The sequence below is a fragment of the Vombatus ursinus genome, unplaced genomic scaffold (genome assembly GCF_900497805.2).
Source record: "Vombatus ursinus unplaced genomic scaffold, bare-nosed wombat genome assembly UNPS02014812.1, whole genome shotgun sequence".
Taxonomy (NCBI): domain Eukaryota; kingdom Metazoa; phylum Chordata; class Mammalia; order Diprotodontia; family Vombatidae; genus Vombatus; species Vombatus ursinus.
Window position 1 is genome coordinate 102235519 of NW_020954590.1, and position 19105 is coordinate 102254623.

General features: G+C 38.3%; 1 pseudogene; it reads right to left on the bottom strand.

Moving 5' to 3' along the window:
* Positions 1-17754: 17754 nt before the first annotated feature.
* Positions 17755-18201, bottom strand: LOC114054251 (annotated as a pseudogene).
* Positions 18202-19105: the final 904 nt, after the last annotated feature.

A 19105-nucleotide genomic window follows, 5' to 3' on the forward strand; every position in this document is an offset into this window, starting at 1 on the left:
ATTGACAAGATGAAGAGGGGAAAGTAACAGTGAGGGACAATTTTTAACCTTTGTATAGTTGCAAAGAACCAAGGGCTCCAACCCCTAAATACTACTACCCCAGGCTCAAATCACATTTTGGGTGTCAATTATCCACCTAATACCATAGTTTACAAGCCACCACGACAGTGTTTATTTTACCAGCTACCCAATAGAATGTTATTTCAAAGCAAAAGACATTTAATCAATAAAGATTTGTCACCCTACAGCTTACCATAGCACCAAAGGGGAGGGCACACTGGCCAGGGCACACATGTGGCTGGGATAATTCATACTTCTGATATTCCAAATCATTTGGGATATCTTTGCTTAATCAGAGGCCTTTGTTGTTTCTATACCCTTTCGTGGACACATTCAGTGTTGGATGTCTCCTGAGTATATACAACTATCTGCTGGTCTTCAGCTCTGCAGCCTCTTCAGCTGTGCTGCTATTCTGATACCATGTGCTAGAGAGCAGCTCGAGTGGGAGAACTCAGTTCTTTTTACTTTAAATCTAACTTACTCTCCAGGGCTTTTGCAGCTGCCCTTGACCAGTAGGCTAGCAGAAGGAAACAGAAGCCTTTGGACTCAGATTTTCTACCCTTTTAGAGTAAAGGTTCAAATCCTCTAAAAGACAGTGTCCCAGAGGGAACACAGTTTTCAAATGGAGGGGGCTATGGTGTGTGTATTTATGAGTACAATCTTGTAAGATTGCCTAGAGCATATATGCCCATTAATCACCTCCATGGCTTTCTTTTGAATTACTTCAAGATCTCTACATATTTCAAGTTATAAAGCCAAGAACTGGCCTTAAGTGCCTATAACAGGGATGAAGTGAGGATCATATGTGGTGCCATTTTTTTTTCAAAATTAACATTTCAGATTCACTATGGTGTGTTGCAAGATTTTTTTTAAAAAATCTACATTGCAGATTGATTGTGATCTCCCATCACCTGAAGATCCCATCCTGTATTTTATGCTCTTGATTCCTATCTGATGTTAGATCCCAGATTAGAAAAAGAAAATTATTCAATAATACCTTCATTTCCTACATATTTAGCCAAAAGAAAAACCTGATGTTGTCCCCAAAGGATTTTATTTTGAATCACAAATAATTCCAGCTCATGGATTTGAATTCTTTAGTCCTCAGAGTAATCAGTTAGCAAATTCTTGTGTGTGAGGAGCAAGATTTTTGTTTTCACAGCTCAGATTTTATTTCTTTCACAGGGTATACTGTCCCAAAAATGATTCATTCTATGCAGATTAATTATTCTGGGAAGCAAATGAAGGCCTGAGCATAGCTTGGAAGTTAGATGCTCTGAATAACTCCCATTTTTAAATAATCAGGAGAAATTAAAGGTTTCATTTATTTAGGTCAACACCAATAAGTGTGAACTCCTAAAACTGATTAGTCAACTAATTTGTAGGTGGTAAAAAACACACAACACATATAAAAAGTTACGGGTTTCCTATCAGCTCCTAGATGCTTCTGTCAGAGATAAGCTTTGCAACTCCTCTGCTTCCGTGATTTAAAAAAAAAAAATAAGGTATTTAACTTGAAAAAGCTACAGGCCAAGACTAAAGTGGAGAGAGAGTTGGTGTGCAACTTTCTGTGCACAACTTTTTGTTTGCAAGTTTGAATCGATTCTCTGCTGCTTGTGCTAATTTTGGCCTAACAATTAACACTAAGAAAATACAGATTCTCCAGCAGCCAGCACCGCATGGAATCATTGGTTATGGCAAATGGAGAAATATTGAATGATTTAGATAAGTTCACTGATCTCAGCAGTATACTTTTCAGGAATTATACTTTCCAGGTAGTGTTTTCAAAGACTCTACCACAGGTTAGGCACAAATAGTCCACATGAACATTTGGACTGATGTCTCTAAACTTGTGCATCTCATGTTTCTTTTGAGATACTGCAAAATTCTACTTTGATCATAGAACATAGTGCTATCTGATGCGAGCACACCATGCTGGGTTTGTCTCCCATGCTGTGCGAGTATGTCCTATGTCATGCAATCAATTCCAAAGTTCTTCAGAAAAGACCTTGAGAGTATCCTTGTATCACTTCTGACCTCCATATGAACACTTTCCATATATGAATTCTCTGTAAAACAGTCTTTTAGGCAAACACATATTTGGCATTCGAACAATGTGGCCAACTCATCAGAGTTGTCCTCTCTGAGCTTTAATGCTTGGCAGTTTGTTCAATAAAGAACTTCAGTGTCTGATACCTTATCCTTCCGGGTGATTTTCAGAATCTTCCTAAGACAATTCAAATGGAAGCAATTCTGTTTCCTGGAAATGGTGCTGGTATACTGTCCAGGTTTCACAGGCATGTAACAATGAGGTCGGTATAATGGCTCTGTAGACCTTCTGTTTGGTAGTCTAATACCTTTTCTCTCCCATACTTTCCTTCAGAACCTCCCAAACACTGAGTTCTGGCAAAAGATATCCCCCATACCATTTTACTGTTTTTACCTTTGTAATGGTAACTTTGGTGAATACAGGCAGAGGATTAATCAGACGACCCTGTTATCATCACCTCCCCAAAAATACAAAACCCTTAACACTGGGCATATACAAAAACAAAAACACTAACAAGCATTTTGTTTTGCAACACAGTCTGATTCTAAATCTGAGAAATTGGTGTGGCTGGGTGGTTACCAGATAACATGTTAGAATATATTTTTCTGCTTTAGCAACAATGATTCACTCTCATTAAGCACTCCTTGAGTACAGTGATAGGTTTGGAATACTGTCCTGTATCACTTCTGATTTTGACACCCCCTGTCCTCATTTCTTCCACTAAAGTTCTCTTCTGGTACCATCTTGTGGCTTGAAGACGATCCTGGAGGAGGCAGAGTTCTTTGCCAATAGAACATAAACTTTAGAAGGACAGGTCCTACCAAGATGGAAGAAACTGCTATCTGTTTTCAAAGTCTCATTCTCTCAAATTGACAGAGGCTTATCACCAGAAGCCTAAGGATCTTTTTTTTTTTTTTTTTAACTCTAGCAGGGTAAAAGTCTGAGTGTCAAAGTTGGAAAAGAGAAGAGTATCATGAGAAGGTAGTGCTATAAGCAGCAGGATGTAAGGGAAGGCTTAATTTTTTTTTTTTAATTAGACCTGACATCTGATGCTGAAAGTAATAGACCTTCACTGGGAATGTTTTCACACACACACACACACACACACACACACACTGTGACTTAACTTGAAGCACCCAAGAGTGAAAGCATGGGAGGAGAGGCAGATGCAAAAGGAGACTACAAGGATAGCAACCTCTCCCACCCTGCAACTGGGGCTGCAGCCAACTCCCAAGCAGAATGGGAAAGAAGAGGAAGGAAGAGATTCAGCCAGGGATATTGCCAGAACCTCAAATGGGATGATTTTCAGGATACCGTATGAAGAGTGAATCCACAATAATCCAGTGAGAGGGCACCATCTGGATTTAGTCCATCCCACCACATTCTCACCACTCCACCCAGGTTTGGGGACTGGAATTCCTGGATCCATCCTCATTCCATGTGACAGGGCAGCTCAGAAATGTTAAAGAGGGGCAGGCGTTTTATAGAAAAATACTTTCTCACCAACCACAACTCCCTATGGGACATTGGCAAATACAGTTCTAGTATAGCTCATGTCATATTCTTCACAGATATAGATAAAAGGGTCCTCAGTTCCTATATAAACACTTATGATAATAATGAGTACTCTCCTGCTACATGCCTCTAACACTCTCCAAGATGGGGTTCAGTCATTCAGAATACAGGGATATTTGGGGTGCAGAAACCCTGGATATTCCACACTATCACCCTGGCTGCTCCTATCTGCTTCCAGATCTGGATTTATAATCCCTGTGACCTCTGGGGTAGATTTTGTTTGGTTGTTAAGAGTACTAAGAATTGGGGAGAGTGGAGCTAATGCCAATATATAAGTTCCCCTTGAGGTTAACAAGAACCAACACAAAGCAAAAGGGCCAAATTTTCCACTGACCTTTTCATGGGCCAGCACAAATGGGTGGCTCCAATCTACATCAGTTTGGGCCAAACAGTTCAGCCCCCAATCAATTTACAACAGTCCAAGCCAATCAGTTGATCTCCAAATGGTGACATAAAATCAGGGTTCCAAAGCCTCACCATCCTGTAAAACATACAAGATGATCAAGGAAATCCCCTTTTTTAACTCCCTGAAAATAAAAAAGTAGACTGGTAAACAACATGAGAGAGGTCCAAAGTCATATGGAGGGAGAGGAATGTATCAGAGAACTCAGTCTGGTTTTGAGGAGCACCATTTGAGAAATCTAGAATAGGGATAGAATTTCAACAAAGGTGAAGGAAGTGGGTTCCAATGTGTTTGAATAGTCTGGATTAAGGTTTGGAAGCAAGAAAACAAGATCAATGTTCAGGGAAAGGTGAGTAATCTGGTTTGACTGGAGCATGGAATAGTCAGGAAAATAGAGAAAGATAAGCCTACAAAGATAGATCAGGCCTTGAACATGTAGTATTTTACTGGGAAGCAATAGAAAGCCAATGAAGATGTTTGAACCAGAGTGACAGAGTTACAGTTGTATATTAGGCTAATTAATCTGGTGGCATTGTATAGAATGGATTCAAATGAGGAGATACTAGACATGGATGATAGCTATAATTCAACTGAGTGGAAACAAAGGCCTGAATAATAATAGAGGCAGTGAAGATGGAAAGGAAAAGGCAGATATGGGATTGTTAACCAGACTGGAATTGGCCTTTAACCTGTGAATGGCCAGAGCCAACCAAAACAGGTCAAAGGCAGGTGTGTCAGGAGTCAAGTAGCAGTCTAATTAATTTCAGAATGAGAAAAACTCTTATAAGTGAAATGCCCCCTAAGTAGAAGGACTTAAATAGCTGGGACAGGGGTAGGGATTTTATCCATGAAAACCACAAGGGGGCTGGACCAGAACACAATCATTCTTAAGTCCTGAGTAGCAGTTCCCTTGGTTGTCATTTCTTGGGACAATACAGGATTTCTTGTGTCCTGTGGGAACAGTACTCTAAGTTGCATAAGGGTCATTGAGCCTTGTAATTGTTCAGTGGGGTACAGAACCAGAGTTAGTGTGGCAGCAACAGGAGTGTAGTACCTGGTTCAGTTCACTTGGCATTTACAAGAAACGGGGATTGTGAGCATGTCGCAGCTTTAGGCTGCAGCAGACCACCTACTTCTGGCTCTCAGGTCCCTGGAAAATAGGGGGAACTCCAACAAATCTAAACAGTTAGTGATTTAATATGAAAATCATAAATCCCTTAGTGAACACCTGGTGCTGGTCAAAGCAATAAACTTTGCCAGAAGGTAAGATCATCCAGAGAGCAAAGGATTGTTATTGTGCCAAGCTCAGGGCACAGCCTGCTTGTTGGGCCTTAGCTCTGGGAAACAGGGTGTGTGTCTCCAAATATCTTGACAGGGTTAGCCCTATATGTAGGTGGAGTAGGTGGCTGCCTAAAAAACATGATTTGAGGGTTGTTATGACCACTCAACAGGTCTGAACAGCATCAAACTAGTGACCATGCCAAGAACATATCTACCCAGAATATGTAGATTATTTTTAGGCTTATCCAGAACTATAACTACAAAAGGGCTGATAGAATTGGGGCATAGGATGGAAATTTTAGAGAACATCAACAGTATTGCCCCACAACCTTCCCCTTGGGGAGCCTAGAAACCTCTCAACAATTTGGGCTAGATTTTCTCCCACAACAATGGCGAAACCCAGAGGTCTGCATACCTTCTTCCCCAATGCTTACTGCTGCTACAGGAGCTACCCACTAAGGTTCTATCCTCACCAACTCACCCTGCCCTCAGGAGGCCATGTGGATTCTAGAAACTCTGAGATCAACATGCAGCTTTTACAGCCCTAAGCTACCACTGTTAGCTAGAGTTTCTCCAAACTGAAGCCATATTAGGACTGGTCTTCTTAACTTCAGAATTGAACTGGATGTGAAGAAACAGTTCAGAAGGATCTCATTTTCTTGTATGTCCCAGATTGAACCTGAATGGGGTTGTTTACTTGGTCCTTTGGAAATCCTGGCAAACAATATCCTAATATGCATCCACTTCAAGAAAAAGGGATACACCAACCCCACCCAGTACTCCTCATCATCTTGCTTGCTATATAGCCTTTTCCTCCCATCTGGTCTGAAGTTCTGCCATCATTAATCTGGTCAGACAAGATCAGGAATATTGTCTCCATGGAAACACTGTTAAAATACACTCATTACCTGGGAAGAAAAGAGAACATGGCATAGTTATGTAACCTTCTCAAAGAAACCTCTCGCTGCTTAGATAAGATTGTCAAATTATGCTGTTACTTTAAATACTATGAAAGTTAAATGGTGTTTAAGAGATAAGATATTTATTTGAAGGGGTTGGGTGTAGGTCTGGGAAGAGGGAAGCTTAAAACATGCTAGAGATGAGCTCAGAGCAGTGGGTCGAGACCCACAGTTTAAGTTCTGAAGAGGTTGAGAGTAGAAAAAGTTTAAAAAGCCGGTATAAGGTAAGAAAGGAACAGGAAAACAAAACTAGAGTCACAGAAATTGCAGTTTAAAGAGATTTTAGAGACCATTTGACCATTCTCATTTTATGGATGAGGCAATTGAAATTGAGAGGATGACCTAGTCAAGGTCACACCAAAAATAAGGAACAAATTCAAGGGTTGAAACTAAATTTTTCTGATTACAAATCCTTTCCATTATCCCATGCTGCCTCTGGTACTCCTTTCAGCATTTAGCTTTGGGCCCTGGCCCTAGGGTGAACACCTATTTGAAGTTTCCTGGTGTTTCTCAGTTGACCCTGCAGAAAAAAGAAAACTCAGATATACAGCTATAGTAAATGTCTTCAATATGTTAACCTGTTGAAATCTTTCTGGATCCTGAAATTCATCCAATGTGTTAATTTTTCCTCCTCGCTTTGCATCATCTGGAAATCTGAGAAGTGTATCATCTAGGCCTTTTTTTTTTTTCCAACTCATTGATAAAATTGTTAAATAATTCAGGACCAGGTAGAGATCTATAGTCCACTCCACTGAAAACCTCCTTCCAAGTTGATATCAAACCAATAACGACTATTTGTGTATGGCCAGTCAACCAATTTCATATTCACCTCATTCTAGCCCAATCTAAGTTATGATACATTATATCTGCTTTGCATTTTAATATAGCTATATATGTGCGTGTTGCCCCTACCCCCATAGAATATAAACTTCCTAGCACCCAGCACACTGCCTACCATACAATAGGTCTTTAATAAAAGAATGTTGACTAACTTCTTGAGTAGCATAGTGATAAATGTTTGTTCATTTTTATTGTTGTAATAATCAGATTATAACAAACATTTAATACATTTACTTTCTATGTTCTTTGGTTTATACTTCTTATTCCCACTTGATTGTTCAAAAAAGATGTTATTTGAAAAGATTTTATTTTTGAGGACTTTTTTATCCTCATTGTTGAGCCTGTGATGAAATCAAAATACTGCTTGGTAATACTGCACCAAATTATTTCCATGGAAACAATTTTGACCTATATAACCTCATTACAAAAGGCTCTCCCAGAGCTAATTCTGCACAGCATCATGGACTGAGAAACTAGAACAAAAGTTCTTAACCTGAAGTTCTTGAACTGAGAGAGAAAGAGAGATGGAACTTCTATATTTCAATATAGATTTGTTTCCTTTGTAATCTAATGTATTTTGTTTTATGACTTAAAAGACATTCTGAGAAGGAAGAAGGAAGAAAGGAAGGAAGGAGGGTGGGAGGGAAGGAAGGAAGGAGGGAGAGAGGGAAAGAAGGGAGAAAAAAGGAAGGAAGGAGGAAACAAGGAAGGAAGACCATTTACCAAATATCTACTATGTGTTTGTGTGGCCGGCACATGCACTATGTGCCAGGCACTATGCTAAACATTTTAAAAATATTATACCATTTGATCCTCCCAACGACCCTGGGAGACACATATTATTATTATTATCCCATTTTACAATTGAAGAAACTGAGGGAGACAGAGGTTAAGCAAATCACCCAGGGTCACAGAGCTAGGAAATGTCTGAAAATGGATTTGAATTCAAATCTTCCTCTCCCTAGGCCCTGTGCTATAGCTACTGTACCACTTAGTTGCCTCCAGAAAGATACTAGATCTCCAAAGAGGTCCATGAGGCAAAAAAAAGATTGAAGAGGTTCTGGATTAGAAAGGCTCTTATTTCTATAATAAAAAGTTAGGTGACTTCACTAAATAATCAGATAAAGAAAGAGAAGGCAGACAAAAACAAGAAGACAGGAGCAGCTAGGTGGCGCAGTGGATAGAGCTCTGGCCCTGGAGTCAGGAGGACCTGAGTTCAAACCCAACCTCAGACACATAACACTCACTAGCTGTGTGACTTTGGGCAAGTCACTTAACCCCAGTTGCCTCACCAAAGGAAAAAAGAAAGAAAAACAAGAAAGCATTTAAATATGATTTTATTTTGTTTTCCTATTTTCAAGTCAACAAGCATTTATGTCAAAAAGCATTTGTTAAGCACCTACTACATGCCAGACCATGAATAGGAGTTGAGAAGTAATCCCAGAAGGGATGTTACATGTTCTCATAAAACAAGAGCCCCTCAAAGCAGCCCATGGTGTATCCCTTTATCTTGAAATGGAGGCATGTTAGCATATTGTTTGCCAGATACAAGAAATTATTTCTGTTGTGTCTATGAATAAAATGCATTTTAAAGCATTTACTGTGTGCCAAGCACTGTGTAAGTGCTGAAGATACAAATACAAAAGCAAGAGTGCCCTCAAGAAAATTAATTCTGATGGGAGAGACAACACATACAGAACAAGTGTTGACCAAGGAAGGGAGTTATGATCTGGGAGTTCACTAAGGTAGTGAGTGGAACAATAGGCCTGGAGCAAGTCAGAAAATGACTGAGGTTAAGATAGGATTTCATGGCCCCAAGGAGTACAAGGTCATATGGCTTAGCTCTTCCCAGACTTGATCTCTGGTGTTCTAGTTTGGAAAGTAGAACAGCAATAGCAATAGCAAAGACATGGTATATGATGCATGATTCACTGCTCATTCTTTGAAAGTGTATGGTAATACATTTAAAGGCTAAGCTTCTTGGATTCCATGTCGGGGGAAAGAGAGGTCATCCTAGCAGCTGTTCTGTTGGGGATTGGTCAGTGTTCTAGCTCCAAAGGGATCAGATGGCTTGTATTTTTATAGTATGTGATGCTTCCAACCTACCCCTTTCAAAGCTGGAATTGCCAGGACCACTCAACAGGTCTGAACAGCATCAAACTAGTGACCATGCCAAGAACATATCTACCATATGTAGACTATTTTTAGGCTTATCCAGAATTATAACTACAAAAGGGGTGATAGAGTTGGGGCACAGGATGGAAATTTTAGAGAACATCAACAGTATTGCCCCACAACCTTCCCCTTGGGGAGCCTAGAAACCTCTCAACAATTTGGGCTAGATTTTCTCCCACAATAATGGCGAAACCCAGAGGTCTGCATACCTTCTTCCCCAATGCTTACTGCTGCTACAAGAGCTACCCACTAAGGCTCTATCCTCACCAACTCACCCTGCCCTCAGGAGGCCATGTGGATTCTAGAAACTCTGAGATCAACATGCAGCTTTTACAGCCCTAAGCTACCACTGTTAGCTAGAGTTTCTCCAAACTGAAGCCATATTAGGACTGGTCTTCTTAACTTCAGAATTGAACTGGATGTGAAGAAACAGTCCAGAAGGACCTCATTTTCTTGTATGTCCCAGATTGAACCTGAATAGGGTTCTTTATTTGGTCCTTTGGAAACCCTGGCAAACAATATCCTAACATGCATCTATTTCAAAAAAAAGGATACCCCAACCCCACCTAGCACTTATCATCATCTCTGGTACTTCTGTGCATCTTCCTATGCTTCTTTTTCTGTCCATAAAATGAATGAGTTAGATTTAATGGCCTCAGAAGTTTCTTCTGGTTCTAAAATCTGTGATTCTATCATCTCTGTAATTTAAAAAAATAAAATAAAACATTGTAGTGACTTTACTTAATTATTGTCATTAGAATACACCAACCCAGTGTGTCCCAGGAACAATGAGTGTAGAAATGAAGAGTTCTACTGATCTCTAGATCCTGAGTGATGCTGATAGTAGCTGGAAAATGTACCACTCAGGACCTAGGGGAGAGGAGATGCCAGGTATGAAGTTTACCCTACCCCACCTGCTACTGACCGCAGAAACCAGCTTATGAAATGAAAAAGAAAGTGTGCTCCTGATATCTAGGCAAGTTTATCTCAGGCCAGAGCCTGGCAGGAACTTTTTAGCACAAGGGAACAGCTAGAGTGGGGTTTCTTTTTTGGCCTTGCATTAAAGACAGATGCAGAGAGTTCAGTTGTCTCTAGATAAGGAAAGGGAGTTGAGAAATATCCCTTGTCTCTGAAGAGAGCTTTTGCCTAAGGAGTTATACCATACTTCTTGGGCCCCACTGACAGAGCTGTGGAAGAAAGGGACAAGTATCACCTGCTGAGAACTGTGGAGGGCTGAAGGAAGAGCAGAGTCTTTAAGCAGGGAAAAGGCTGTACTTTACTGTTCCAATGAGGAGCTCCCTTTCGAGGTTTGCAAGAATCTCAGTAGGATGTATTGCTGAGAAACCAAACTACAGGTCACATCACTGGGAATCCTCACCCAGGTCATGATTGAGAAACAATGAAGGGTGTTTGCGGAACAGTGGGAAGGAACACTCACTGCTTATGTGATATTAGGCAGGTCAATTAGCCTAACTGAGCTTTCCTTTTCCTCCTTTTTAAAATGAGGGGCTTGAACTAGATACAGTAATCAAGAAGGTCCTTTATATGTCTAGATTTAGGACCCAGGGATCTCCATAAGCAGACTTTCTGGGTGAGGGCTGGTTCGTGATAAGCTCTGTTTTAAACTCTATGGGTTTTCTTTGATCTGTAAATAAACCTCATCATTGTTTGGTCCTTGTGAGCCTGTGTGCTTTCAATGAGAGTCAGCAGTGATAGATTGCCTGTTTGAGAGTAATGAGAAAGAGAAACAAGAAATCCCCCAAAGCATACCCTCTGCCCTTCATGTCACATGGGAGTCTTTCACAATATTCACATTATAATGGCAAAACTGCAACCCACACAGTGTCTTTCTGTGGAAGATGTGTGTGTGTGTATGTGTGTGTGTGTGTGTGTGTTTCTGTAGCTATTTGCAATAAGTGGAATCATTTTTAGGAAGCAGCAATCATTTTCTCCAGATATGGAGAAGTCTCGAACTATACCTTCAACTGAGGAATGAGGAATGAAGGCTCACAATGGCAACTGAGTCTGTGCTGAGTAGAGGAGAGCTACAGAGGAGAGCATTGAGCAGGAGTAGGCTGTCATTCAGCTAAATCAGTATTGCAGTAGAGTTTCATTGGTGGAGATTTGCTTATGATAAGTTAATGGCATTAATGCTAAAAAGCATTGGAGAAACATTTTGCAGGCTTTGCCTTGATATAGCTTTGTTTTAAATCAACAAATGTCAACAAAAAATAAGTACTTGTTGAAATAACTGAGAAAGCATGGAGGAAAAAATAGAACTTTCCCCCCTGAATAGTTACCTGCAAATTACTTACAGCAAGATCTGGATTAACTAAAATGCAACTACACAAAACCCTCAATATTTGAGATTTTTTGCTTTTCAATTCACTTTAGAGGGAAACAAGTAAATCATAACAAAAACAAGCTGAAAATAATTTCAGTGGAAAAAAAAAGAAATGGGGAGTACATTATTAGATCATTACATATTCAACTAAATCTTGCATTCTTTTTGTACCTGTAGTACTGGTCAATCCTAAATAATGTTCAAAATAATGACTCAAAGGTAGATATAAGTCCTGAAACATCAGAGAAATGTTTTAGTTAATATATATACTGTACTTACTAAAGCAGGAAAATATACTGACATATTACTTCTAGTAGTAAAAACGGAAATAGAAAATGATTTTCTGCTTAGCCTTCAACTAAAAAGATATTGTCAACTGAAATGCTTCATTAAGAATTTGGTTTAGTGAAAGTTTCAACATCATTTGCCCTATAGCAAAATAAAACTCCTTATTAAAACTGTATAAATGTCTCAATCATTTGTGAAATTCAAGTCATTTTGTTGTTGTTCAGTCATGTTCAATTCTTCATGATCCCATTTGGGATTTTCTTAGCAAAGATACTGGAGTGGTTTGCTATTTCCTTGTCCAGTTCATTTATAGATGAAGAACTGAGGCAAACAGGGTTAAGTGACTTGCCCAGCTAAGTGGTTAAGTGACCCTTCCCCAGGGTCACACAGCTAAGAAGTATATGAAGTCAGATTTTAACTCAGGTATTCCTGACTCCAGGTGTGGTGATCTATTCACTGTACCAACTTAAAAATAATTGAATCTTTCATCAATTTCCAACAGAATATCATAGTATATAGAATCTAAGACCAGTTCCATAACCTCTCCAGGTCTTGATTTTACCATCTGCAAAAGACAGAATTTTCACTAGATAATTTCAGAGGTTCCAACATATGTAAAATTCTGTGATTCTATTTCTAGAAATAGTGATAATATCAAGCAATATATATCTGCCTCCTGGTGGCCATCTTTAGTTCTGTAAGTAGATGCAATCTATACCTCTTGTTTTCAAACTTGCCTGATAAACTTAGACTAAAGTTCTTTACAGATGAGATGTAGTTTTGTATTGGTCAGAGAATGAAAAAAGCCGACAGTAGCAGCCAATTCAATGACAGGGGCATTACTGAATACTGCATGGTTCATACTCCAATGGATCCCCAAGTAAGCATTCCCTGCACAATGCTGAACACAACCTGTCTCTGCCTTCTCAACTCTATGCAATTCTTGTCCATGTTCTCCCATAAATCCTCCGGGGAGGGGGGCATTCAATGTGCAGGAGAAGACTTTTGGTATTTCTACAATCCTTTCTTTATTACAACAGATTATTTATCTCTCAGGATATGTTAACTAATTTGACCTCCAATGGAGCTTTCACACACACACACACACACACACACACACACACACACACGAAAACACTGGATAAATTTGACCTTAAAATGAAAGAATCTCACAGTGAGAAAGGACTTCAGAGGTCTCCCAATCCAATCTATACCCGAACAGGAATCCCCTACGCCTGTCATGATTTCTTCAACAAGTGGTCCTCCAGCCACCTCTTAAACAACTTCTAGAATAAGGAGCTCATTATCTAGCCACCAAGTTAGTCTGCTCTCTCCTTTTGGACATCTATAATTATTAAGAAGTTTTTCTTTGTGCTAAGCTGAAATCTTCCTCTCTCCATCTACTCCCTATTAATCCTAGCTACCTTCTGAGGTCAAGGGAAAAGAGAAGAATCATTTTTCTACTTGACAGCCCTTTCAAAGATTCCTGGCTAATTAGTTACAAATATCACCTCTGCCACCCAATTGGCCTGGGTGTTCTATATGATTTTGTAGTTCATTATTATTACTGTCCGTTATCCACAAACTTAGGTTACTTCACTACTCCTGGCTTGTAAGGGTCTGGTTGGCCAGGCTGATATTGCTTTAACTAGGAGACTTAAAAGTATTGCTTCTCTTAGAGCAGATTAATGTTGAATATTAGGGTGACTTCTTCAGTAAGAATGATCACCTCTTCTAGAGCCTATAAGCAAATACTCAAATAAGAAAAGAACTTTTAAAATTCTAATAAAAAATATCTGCTCTGAGATTTTGTAAAATGTTTGAATGCAGATAATAGAGAAGTAGTGGCAACCTGGTAGACTGGATTTAGGATAGTTACAGGGATTATGTAATGAATGTCCTGATCACATTCTTCATGCACACACACACACACACACACACATTTACTGAGAAGACACTTCAAGAAGTACAACAAGAACAAGAAGTTCCCTTCAACAACTAGAATTACACTCTCCTCTATACCATCTTAGTCCCTGGAAAGAGTAAAATCAGACTCAATGTGGTTTCTATATAGCAAATTAGCTTCCAAATACAGCACATCCAATGGGTAGATAAATCTGCATCTCTACTGCTGTTAAATTGGGACAGTCAGGTCATTTAGGACTTCACTCCTCTGGCTTTCAGAAAATCCCAATAGAGACTCTAGGGCTCAGATGCTGGTGGTTTTCCCCTTTCTGACCTTTCAAAGAGTCATAGTACAATTCCTGATACATAATAGGCACTTAATAAATGTTTATCGATTGATTGCTGAGCAATCTTTTTTTTTTTTTACCTACAATAGGAAAGAATAAATGCAGAAGTAAAGGACTAAGGTGACATATTGATGGGCCCCACACTGACATCAGACAGACAGGGCCAGAGGCCTGTCCATTTCATTATTGTATCTCTCATTGGAATGGAAGAACCAGATAAAGGGACAGGTCCTTACTAGAGCCTTTTAAATTCACCCTAGTTCCAGCTCTATAGCCAATCATAAAGCTTTTGTTTTAAAACCAATTAAAAAGCTTTCTCTCAATCATGTGACTAACAGAGCAAAACCAATTACATAACATCATTTTTTCCCAGTGTTTTTTATTAATTTATTTTTATTTATTAACAATCACTTCCATATGCTTTTGAGTTTAAATTTTTTCTCCCTCTCCCTCCCTTCCACCCTCCCCAAGATGGCACACAATCTGATATAGGCTATACATATACATTCCGATTAAACATATTTTCACATTAGTGATGTTGTAAGTAAGAATTAGAACCAATAGGAGGAACCACCAGAAAGAGGAAACAAAACTCAACAGAAGAAAAAAAAATAGCAAATAGTATGCCTCGATCTGCATTCCAACTCCATAGTTCTTTCTTTGGATGTGGATAGCATTTTCCATCACAAGGCCTTTGAAGATGTCTTAGATCCTTGCATTGCTGGGGAAAGGTTAAGTTTATCAATATTAGTCACTGCACAACGTGGCTGTTATTGTGTATAATGTTCTCCTGGTTCTGCTCACTTCACTCAGCATCAGACCATGCAAGTCTTTCCAGGTTTTTCTGAAGTCAACCTGTTCATCATTTCTTATAGCACAATAGTATTCCACTACATTCATTTACCACTTGTTCAGCCATTCCCCAATCAATGGGCATCCTCTCAATTTCCTATTCTTTGCCACCACAAAAAGAGCTGCTATGAATATTTTTGTACATATGGGTCCTTTTCCCATTTGTGTGATCTCTTTGGGATATAGCCCTAGAAATGCTATTACTGGGTCAAAGGGTATGCACATTTTGATAGCCCTTTGGGCATAGTTCCAAATTGCTCTCCCAAATGGTTGGATCATTTCACAATATCAACAATGCATTAGTGTTTCAATTTTCCCACATCTTCTCCAACATTTATCATTTTCTTGTTTCATACATAACATCTTTATGCTCCAAATTGGAAAGCAGAGATCTTCCATAACACACCATCATAACTTTCTAGAACCAGGCTCCCTAGTGTCTTCCATGTGAGGGATTGCATCAGACCCCTATTACACTCCCTCTTAGACATTCTAGCTGTATGACCATGGGCAAGTCACATAACCTCTCAGTGTCCTGAGTGGACAACATATTGCCGAAAAAATTTCTACAGTGGGACTTCCATGTACTGATGAAATCACAAGTCCATACACAAAAAGAAAAACAGAAACTTTGAGACATTCTTTGTGAATAAGGCCCCTATTTGGTTTTAAATTAAAACCTTCTGGGTAGTTTCAAACATGCTCTGACAGGGAAAACTGCATTAGCTACTTTATTTACTATCATGTAAATGCCAGAGATGCTGCTGAAATACTAATTCCCTGAGGCATAATTAACTAATAAAATTATTCCAACTAGTGACATCAGATGGTTGCTAATTTTTGAAGTGTTTCTCTTGTAGCTAAAAAAAGATAGAAACAACATTTTAAAAATTTAGACTTCATTTTGCAAATATGAATTTAGTTATTTCCTTTGGGCATCACCCTTTGGAACTTTTTTTATCTATAGCTTGAATCATATTTAGACAGGAAGTGAAAATATATGTATGGTATGAATGTAACTGAACCTTGAATTTGACCTTTTTTTTTTGAGATGGTGCTTGTGAAATGAAGTGCAGCAAAGAAAATAGTCCATAGTTCATCTTTTGGTGAGATTATAGCAATTAGGTCATGAAAATTAAATGGAAGAGGCAACGTAGGCTACTAGAGTGAGAACTAGTGTCAGAGTCAGAAAGACTAGGCAGTTAAGTCCTGCTTCTGACATGTATTGTTCATGTGACTTTGAGCAAGTGGTTTACCTTAGTGCCCCTAGGCACTAAGACCTGTTCTAGAGCAGTTGCTGTTCTCACTGGAAAGGAAATTTCCTCATCAAGAATTCTCTTTACCAATAATATTCAAAGTGTGGTTCCTGGATTCCTATGGGGTCCCTGAGACCCTTTTGGAGGGTCCATGTGGTCAAAATTGTTTTCATAATAATACTAGAGCTATTATTTGCCTACTAATATCCTTCTTTCTTTTCCAACCACATATCTGTGTGAGGCTGGATTTTCTTCATATACTTCAACCAAAACAACATATCACAATAGGTAGAATTCAGAAGCATCTATGAGAATCCAGCTGCTTTAATTAAACCAGATATTTAAAGAGATTTGGAAAAACAATGTAAAGCAATACTACTTACTCATTATGAATTTTTATTGTAATAAATACAACTATTTTAATAAAATATGCTATTGTATTAACATGTTATGAGTTCACTATTATTTTTAAATGAATGAATATTTTTAAATTTATCAGTTTTAACTTCTAATGTGATAAATATTGATAGATAGAACCCACACAAACAAAAGCTCTTTGGGGTGTTCAATAAGTTTTAAGTGTGTAAAGGAGTTCTGAGCTGAAAGTTTGAGAATCTCTGCTCTTTATCAATGAAATCACAGGTCTTGTTCCCAAAAACATTAAGCAGAAGAGGATTTTTGTATGATCAAATCACTTTTCTGATAAAAAAAAAAGACAACAAAGATTCTGTGGTTTGGCTGCCCTAAGAAACAGACAAACTAGTCACTCTTTAAGCAAGAATCTTATATTTTGAAATAGCAGGTTGCTAATCTGACCAATGTAAATGGCAAAAATTTGCCATTTTCTAAGTATATGAGTGAGTCATTTAGTAATGTATCAAACAACTACATTAACATCTTTATCCCAACATCTGCTTATTAGTTTTCGTAGTACAACACTTCTTTTACTAGGCTCACATAGAGAGTATAGATACTGTAATTATATCTTTCAGATTCAAATGGAATATTGAGAAAAGCAGTCAGATATGAGAGTTTTGAATTCAGTTGAAAACAAATTGCTATGAAATGTTTCTCTGGAGTCATGTGGGTATTTTATCTTTTATCTATGAGGATGTATGATCTATATGTATAGAAGACAAAAAAGTAGAAAAATTTCTTCCTTGTCAAAATGGTTTTTATGGCTGTAGTGTTATAAAGAAAAATTATAAAAATAATTCTATGAGGAGTTTGCAAGAAACTGGCAGTTTATAGTATGTATCCTGGAAAGACTACTTTATCTGATGGCTGTAGAGAGGACAAAGAAGAGTTTCCTAACTATTATGTCAGGTAAAATATCCTCATATTTGCTTCTTATTCTTCATGAGAACCTGAAAATTCTTTTTTTTTATTCTAGAAATTTAATTACAGCCATGTAATTTTTTACTCTTGCATTTTCTCAATAATTTCTTCCTTATATTTGCTCTTTTCCTTTCCTACTTGGTGAGATTTGGCTTTTTGCTCAAGGATCTTTTTGCGATCTTTGCCCAGTTTTAGCCTTGTAATAACCACCTTGCTGGGATGAATGCCCACATGGACAGTTGTACCATTAGGCTTCTTCCACTGCACACGCTCAATGTAGATCACCTGTTTCTTTTTGGAAACCTGGACTGCCTTGCCAATTTTCTGTCCTTTGTAATGTCCTTGAACAACCTGGACTTCATCATCTTTTCAAATAGGCATGGAGCGAACATTGTGCTTCTGTTTCAACTCCTTAGAAAGAGGAGAAGACATAATTTTCCTCCATATGTGGAAAGGGGCATTGAAATACCTCTTGCAGTTCTTGCTTCAGTCAGAGATCACAAAGGGATTGAACTTCATTTTGACCTCAGAGCCACCATGGAAGACAGAACATAAAAATTCTTAAGAGACTTTAATCAGAATCTGGAGTAAATTTAATAGTGAAATTATGTTGATGGGAGTGAAGAAAAGCATCTCCTGTTATGATGAGACTCTGAGGTGACTATGGCTTACAAATGTTCTCCTGGCAAAAATATTGTAAATCATTATATGGCCTTGCTTTATTGTTGATTTTATTTATAAATTAGTTGTATATGAGTAACTAATACTGACAGCAATGGTTTCTCTGGTTTATTTTCAAAGTGCTGTCTAAAAACTGGGGTAAGAATCCAAACCAACTAATTCATTATTTATGAAAAAAGAATATGTGCATTAATTAAAAAGAAATGAAACATTCATGCCTCTGGAATGCCTTATGGTATGAGAAATAAAATTAATACAACAATCAATTAAGTGACATGCTGAGAGTTGCTGAAGTTGATCGTATCACATAGTATCTTGCTACAATGGATTCATAGACTTAGAGCACATAAATCCTTTCCTCTCCCCTTCCCCCACAGTTATTAACAACCTCTCCAGCTTGTAATTACTTATCTGTATACATCCTGTATCCTCCAGAAGACTGTAAGCTACTTGATGGCAATAAACATTTTTTTTTCTCTTTGTATCCTCAATACTTGGCACATAATAGGCACTCTAAAATGCTTGTTGAATTAAATTAAGCCATTTACTTCAAAATTATAGAAATGGAATTTCAGTGATATTAATACTTCATGACAAATTATGAAAAGTTCTTGAGGGAAGTAGGATTCTAGGAGCTATTTGAATGATGAAAAAGAGAATGTATGGTACATAATTTGTAGACAGTGCTACAAGGAAGTGAGTGCCTGGCATAGGTCATGACTTGGCAGAGGTATGTAAATTATTATAGTCT